General features: G+C 36.3%; 1 pseudogene; it reads right to left on the bottom strand.

Annotated features, from left to right (window-relative positions):
- Positions 1-1,414: 1,414 nt before the first annotated feature.
- LOC122800415 lies at positions 1,415-4,016 on the bottom strand (annotated as a pseudogene).
- Between the last annotated feature and the right edge of the window lie 1,998 nt (positions 4,017-6,014).

Genomic DNA, 6,014 nt, shown 5'->3' with positions numbered 1-6,014 from the left:
TGCAACTTCATTGATGTGTAAGCTTTTGAAGGAGATTATGCAAAACCGGTAGTAAACATGTGAAGCTTCTTGCATTAGTATGCAAATTTGCCAGTCAACTACTTTGGCTAGTTGTAAGAAAAGTATTGATGATTAGGCAGGAGATACTAAATCTGAACTTTATATAAGGGAATTAGTTTTCTTTTTTAGCCATTTTGGCCTAAATACTGTTGACGTTCTCAAGAACTTATGACATACAGTGTAAGTTCACATACTTCACTGTATATGTGTTGTGGAGAATTTTAACTCAACACTAACAGGCATGGCTTTCAGAAATAATCCAGCTAAATTCATTATACAGATTTAACAAGGTCCAGACAGAAAAGAGAGAATTATATAATACTGAAATATTTAGTCTAAGTGCATCTCATATTTTAAATTTTGTGGCATACATCTCAACTGCTTTGATCAAGAAATTTGGACAAAACCTAAAATAATTGGGGAACAAAGGCCCAAATATAAGGTCAGATTTTAAACATTGCTCTTACAAACATAGAAAGTTGCTAGAATAACTGGATGTCTATTAGCATGCACTCTGAAGGTTATGATGTCGGAAACTCAAATGTATGTCAGTATTTAGTGACTTCAGTACTCAGTGATTTGCCAGGAAAAAACAACTTTTAGGGAGCAAAAATAAAAGGCAAAAATCTCGACACTCTTGTGAAAATCTGGACAGTTGAGAGGTATGTTTTGTAGGTGCAATCTGAGTAGCCCTACAGTATCAAGAACTCATATTTTCAAAATTAATAGTTTATATTTACAAAAACTTTAAACACAATGCATACTATTAAATGCACCACAAAAGTAAAATTTAACCCTAATAATGAAGTTCTGCCACACAGTATTGGCATTAGAGTAGTACTTCCTACAGTATCAAGGTGTATCACAACTTACTTTACTAACAGGTATTTTGATGTTTATCATATGTTATACATAATGCATCTTCTTTCCAAATCTACATTTAGTTAAAACAAGTCTAGTGGCTGAATTATCCATTCTGAGTCATCACTTTGGTTCCAGCAGTCACAGTACGGTGTAAGAAATGTATAGCAGTAACAAGCTTAAATACATGTAGGAAGATACACGTTTTAAATATAAACCTGGATTCAGTCAATTCAATCCTGGAGTAACAGGAATGTCCTAGCTGCACAGTTTAGGGAATATAAAACCTGTAATCCATATATCAAAAAGTACAAAACAGTTTTAACAGTATGTTTGTTAGAGCATCTACAGCATGTCCTTCCTACTTACAGATTACACCTGACTCAGGTAGTGCAGAGTACCTTTTCACTTTAAGGTGCAACTTCTACTTATCTCAAACAGCTATGTAACATTGCCTATGTCATACATGATAATTTAATACAGATGTTTCTTGTTAAAAAAATCGCCATGCTACTTGTAAAGAAAGATTGAAGAAATTACTGAGATGCCATACCATGCTAGTTGGATCCATACGATGTTCTGTATTTAAAGAAATAGGATCACCATGGGTCCTAGGAACTGTAGCACTGCTAGATCCCATATAGAGAAAGTCATCCTCAACTGACACTGGATGAAAACCTGACCTTGTGTTTGGTGGACGAGAGATTAGCCCGCTTGGACACACTTCTACATATTTAAGAGGGCCATCAGAGTTCAGCTGTATCCTTAGACTTCCTGCGGAGTAGTCATATGTGTACTTTGGATCCAAACCCGGATCCCTGTAACAGCACACAGCGGCAGAGCAGAAAGTGCCACCTTTTCTGTTTCTCAAACAGTTAACTGTAAGAGCTGCGAAGGTTACAAATGAAATAAATGAAATTGCTATCAAAGCGATTATTAGATACAATGTTAAATCTGAAGCACCAGAAGTTGTAAAAGGAATTTCCCTGGAGCTTGACAATCCTTCGGAACTTTTTTCTTCCAAAGATAAAATGAGTGTAACATTGTAGAAAGGGCTGGTTTTCCATTGTCTTTCACCTCAATTACAATCTCTCTAGTAGTTTCCACTAGGTCTTGAAGGCTCTTAGCTGTGCGGATTTCACCAGAATATAATGATACAATAAAGTCTGTGTCTTGTGGTGGATGAAGACTGTAGGACAACCACGCATTATGACCACTGTCCTCATCCACTCCTACAACCTTGGTCACCAGGTAACCTACTGGTGCTGAGCGGGGAATCGTTTGCTGGATCAAGGAACCGTGTGCTGATTTTGGATAAATAACTTTCGGTGCATTGTCGTTTTCATCAAGAATGAATACGTGGACTGTTGTATTGGCTCTCAGTGGCGGAGTACCACCGTCCTCAACCTCTACCTGTACTTGGAAAACCTGTATGTCCTCGTAGTCAAAAGTCCGAGCACTGTAGAGTGTGCCATTTTCGGAATTTATATAAAAATAGGAAGAAATATGCATATTTTGATATGTATTGTCTCGAAGTGAATAAGAAAGTTTTGCGTTCTTACCTTTATCGCGATCATAAGCCATCAAAGAACAAATAAATAACCCTGGATGATTGTTTTCTTTTACCTGGATGGTATATGAGCTCTGCGGAAAATGTGGAGGGTTGTCATTCACATCAGAAATTTCAATAAAAATCAGTTTTTGGGTAGATAATGAGGGAGACCCCGAATCAGTAGCCTTTATTGTGATATTATACTGTGGTGTGACCTCACGATCCAGTGGACCTTTTGTTACCAGAGAATACTGATCCTCAAATGATAATACGAGTTTGAACGGAATATTAGGCGCTAGATAAAGACTGACGCGCCCATTTTCTCCAAAATCTCTGTCTGTAACACTTAATAAAGCCACAACAGTTTCAGGTGTGGCATCTTCTTGGATGGGGTTGGTTAAAGAGTTTATAATTACTTCGGGGGCGTTATCGTTTACATCGATGAGATCTACAGTGACTCTACAATAACCTTCAGCAGCTGGGGACCCCCTGTCTCTAGCTATTACGTGGATAGTATATTGTCTAGTTTCCTCAAAGTCCAAAGTACTGATTGTCCTGATCTCCCCCGTCTGTGAGTCTATGCTAAATACCTGATTTACATTGCTAGACGTTTTATCCCTTTTTAGTGAGTATTCTATTTCCCCATTGGTACCTTCATCTGGGTCAGTAGCTTTCATTTGGATTACAACAGTCCCTACAGTTATGTTTTCTTGAAGTCTCACGTTATATAATGATTTATTAAATCTTGGAGCATTATCGTTCGCATCAAGGACTTTAACTAAAACATTTACCGTACCTGATAAGGCAGGCTCTCCCCCGTCAACAGCTGTTAATATCAGACGATGTTCTGCTTGGTGTTCTCGGTCCAGACCCTTCAACACCACAATTTCTGGCTCTTTGACACCATCATCATGCGTTTTCACACTTAGTTCAAAATGTTCATTTTTAGTAAGCCTGTAGGTCGATAAAGAATTTGGCCCAATGTCGGGATCCTGTGCCTCATCTAATGTAAAGCTCGTACCTACAATAGCTGCTTCTGTTATTTCTAGAGTGATATTTTCGATAGAGAATTGCGGTGAGTTGTCATTTATATCCAGTATCTCCACACTCACGCTGCGGCGATCCAATGGATTGTCCATTATGAGCTGAAGATGCAGAAAACAAGACAAGCTGTGGCCACACAGCTGCTCTCTGTCCAGTTTTTCACCCACAACTAAAATCCCGTCCTTGGAATTTAATTTGAAATACTGCTTACTGGATTTAGAAACAAACCTTATGTTTCGAGCAGAAATACCTTGTAGTTGTAATCCTAGATCTTTAGCTATGTTTCCAACCGCAGAACCAGGTTTTAATTCCTCAGAAATGACATAATGCATTTGCCCATAAATTCTTTTACAGATGCAAAACATGAATAGCAAAGAGAATATTTGTTGTTTAACCGACAGTCGCAACCCATTATAGTCCATGGCGTGACTTAAGTTTGCTTGATTCCGCCTGAATGCTGAAAATACAGCTACGGGGAGAGTTTGACTTGCCTTTTCACAGAGATTAGCTAAAAGTGCGCCTTCAAAGAAAAAAAAAACTGCTACAATTTCCGCCTGTAAAAAGGGAAGTGGATCGCAAAAAATATTTTAGCTTTTTATTGGTAGATGGCGCCACACAGCTTCAGCCAATGAAACTACCGACACGGTGAGTTTTTTTTGAAAATTTGTACATAAATAAATATAATAAAACAAAGTTCAAGTAAAAGGAGCTTAATTGTTCATTTTTTTTCAAAATTTTGAACTTCTAAGTAAGTAGGAGGCATAATCTTTCCGAGTGGAATTCGTGTTCCAAGAGTGTAAGCTCTCTTTTTGATCTGGTGCAACGCAAGTATAGATTTATTAAGGTGGACCGCAGGTATGGACGCAATTTGCACACAGTCAGGTATTTTAAAGTTTCAGTTTCATTTTCTTTCATCTTATATTTCATTCTGATGTTATTGCTACACATTTCTCTGGTATACAGTACCTTGGGTCAGGCTTACTGGATAAATATTGTAATGGACATTATTCTCTCTCTGTGTTTGTATATATATATATATATATATATATATATATATATATATATATATATATATACATATGTTATTTTGAATTTGTTAACCGGGGTGGAGCACCGATCACATTGTATATTCTGCACGTCAACACAACTCTGTTGTTTGGCAGCTTAAGGGAGTGCATATCTGTGTACCTGTTTGTCTGGCTATCTTTTCATGTATTTTAGTGTTTCTATTAACTAATTGCAGTATACCTGAACTGTAGAACTTAGGTATTTAGTACCAAAGATAGTGGTGTCATTAGTTCCTGCCGAAATATTTACCGTATTACGTTTTTGAATTGTGGTAAGAATATGTCACTGCCTAATGGTCACAAGACATGAGAGGGGGAAAAAAGAAACACCACTGACAGGTTATTATCAATTTTGTTAAAGGACAGAAAATAATTTTCATATCATGCTTACATGATCAACCAAGAAAGGATTATATAACAAAGAAAAATGCAAATTGTAAATTGGTTTGTGAAAATGCATAAGAATATGAGTGAAGTATAAAGATACAGTCCCTTGGTCTAGTATCAGAAAGACTAATATAAAGTTATACAATTTTTTTTTCAAGATCAGTAAAACATTTCCTTTGTTATCAAGTATGATCAATCAGATTGGCTCTGAAGCAAAGTTGGCCCACAGAATTATAAGTGGTACATTACCTGATAGGATAAATTAGATTTTTCACAGAGTGCAAATTCTATTTTACATATTACACCAATGTATCAAGTTTATTTTCTGCAAATTAAGAATTCATGTAGCATTTCATAATGATAAAATGAAAACAATAAATAAATAATAGCATCTCACAGGTAACAGGCAAACATTCAAAAACTGACCAGTGCTCAAAAGAAAGCTAACCCAACAGAGAAAACTAGAATGTCTCTAATGCTATACCGATTACTTTTCAGACTTAGATTCATGCTACCATGACCTGTTTTTTCATCTGTTCATGGCAACTACAAGTTCAATAAACCAATGTGTGACTCCACAGTGTACTATTCAGATATGGACAGAAGGCATCACTGTGTGAAATTGTTTTACTTCCTTAATGAATACAATTGATATTCTGGATCTCTGAAATCAAATTAGGGCATACAATGACTGCCTTTCTAAAGTCTACAAAAGTTATTTGCAATGTAGCAATTGCAAATTAAAATTTGCATAAGAAATTATATAGCTGACCCTCAAATATTCAGCTTATCAATTTTGTTTTTAGTTAGTTTTGTTTTCCCATTACGTTTAATGGGACATAGTTGTGTACTGTTTTGTGGATGGACTAATGCCATTTTTGTAGCTACACTTTTATCACAGGAATTCAGGTTTCTCTCAAGTCAGTTACTTCAGATCATTTTTTCAATATTTTTGGGATGGTATTTTCATTGGTTGTTCCTTTTGTATTCTGTCACCAGTCAAGTGTGGATTTAGGGAAGTCGTCTGAGTTTAATTTGGTGAG

The sequence above is a fragment of the Protopterus annectens genome, chromosome 4.part0 (genome assembly GCF_019279795.1).
Source record: "Protopterus annectens isolate FY-2018-M chromosome 4.part0, PAN1.0, whole genome shotgun sequence".
Taxonomy (NCBI): domain Eukaryota; kingdom Metazoa; phylum Chordata; order Ceratodontiformes; family Protopteridae; genus Protopterus; species Protopterus annectens.
The sequence above is the reverse complement of the archived record's forward strand: the minus strand, read 5'-3'. Positions and strand labels throughout refer to the sequence as shown.